This window comes from Penaeus monodon, chromosome 28, assembly GCF_015228065.2.
Source record: "Penaeus monodon isolate SGIC_2016 chromosome 28, NSTDA_Pmon_1, whole genome shotgun sequence".
Lineage (NCBI taxonomy): Eukaryota > Metazoa > Arthropoda > Malacostraca > Decapoda > Penaeidae > Penaeus > Penaeus monodon.
This window is the reverse complement of record NC_051413.1, coordinates 35,534,579-35,536,282: the sequence shown is the minus strand read 5'-3', so window position 1 is coordinate 35,536,282 and position 1,704 is coordinate 35,534,579.

Below are 1,704 nucleotides of genomic sequence, written 5' to 3'. Positions count from 1 at the left end.
CTTATTTCAATATTGCACATGCCCCTTTTTAGGTGTGCAGTGTTTTATCCATTTTCGGGGGTTAGCTGGGTCTACGTTTTGGGTTAGACAACAAAAAGTACGTCAGCGATACAGTTTTCTATGTATAAAATTCGATCCTTTTTTTCTTCTTACTAATAGGCATTTAAAATTAGATGTATTTTTTCCCTGAAAAACATTTTTTTATTTTGGCTTCATAAATATATAAACCTGATATACAGTCGCAAGATAAACAATGAAATTATGATCCTTGATATGACTTAGGAAGTAGGGGAAAGGGCTTTGAAATATGAAGTCTTTTTGACTAAGAAAGAAATATGTTTTCTGTGCGGGAAATTTTTTCAATCATTTGTTATTTAGTCAAGGCAGACTTGAGAAAACATATAGTTTAGAAAAAAAAACGTCTCACTATCTGTTTAAACAAGAAATATCAATTGTCTGAAACTTTTTTTTGACAAACTATTATAACTGCCTACCATTTAAACATGTTTCTCCATACTTCGACATCGGGTTTATTTTTGTAACCCGAAAAAATAAAAACATTCTATCAATGTTTTTGCCTGCTTGGTCACTTACCTCACTACCCAAAGGGGTAGTGTTCTTATCAAATTTATGTTTAATGTTGAAAGTTGAAGTTTTTCGCGGGCTACTTTAACCAATGGGGGGGAGGGCATGGGTGCTTGGTCCTGCTCACGTTTAAATGTGTTGTACCGTACCATTTAAACATCAAAAAAAGAATTAAACTCAGTGGAAAATAATCTGGACGATGTAAAGGAAGACGGGTTTTCAAGGGCCGTCGCTTGTTTTTTAAAACCCGCATTTATGGCATTTAAAAAAAACGAAAAAGCGAAAAGAAAGTATTTCAAATACTACTGTATTTAAATTTTAACAATGTTTTGAGTGGGTAGCAAGATTCCACTGTCCGGGTGGGTGCTGAGGTAAAAAGGTTGTAGCTGACGTTCTAAGGGGAGTGGTTGGGTCCCCAGCTAGCAGAAGTCTCGCTGATACACTAAAATTTTAAAAAACGTACATCGTGTGGGGTTTAAATTTTTTCCCTTCGAGCGTCACCATTTAAAACCATTCCCTTTGAGCTTTAAAATCATTGCAAGGGCAGGGGTGCGAATGCGCCACCCTTTTCAAAATAGTTTTCATATTTTTTTTGGTAGGGGGGAACGTGAAAAACCGTGGGGGAGCGTTTTGCGATTCCCGACCCATGCAGGGTTTAAAATTCTAGTTTTTCCCTTTATTACCCGGATAGGTCGGGGTTTAGAACCGAAGGGGGGGTGTCGGCCCGCCCTGGGGGGAGCGGCTACCCCTGTTACTTCTCGCCACCCCTATCCCCTCGCCCAACCGTGACTGAAATTTTGGCACTGTTTACACTCGGCGACAAGCCATTTAAATTGATAATAATATAATAATATTATTTACGGATTTTTGAAAAAAGAATTTACGCAATAAATTAGTTCATTGACAGCTAATAATTTTTAAAAGATTGACATATTACTATATGCGAAAAAACCGATACGTTATACTTTTTTTCCTGATGCTAAAAATCTGTCTCTTCCAGAGAGTTCTGAGAGTAAAACAAATTTTACTCAGAAAGTTCTGTTTCTGCATCTATCCCTGATTTCAAACGCTCAAACTCAAAAAAAAGAAATTGGCGCCTGCCCCATTTTCATGAACGTT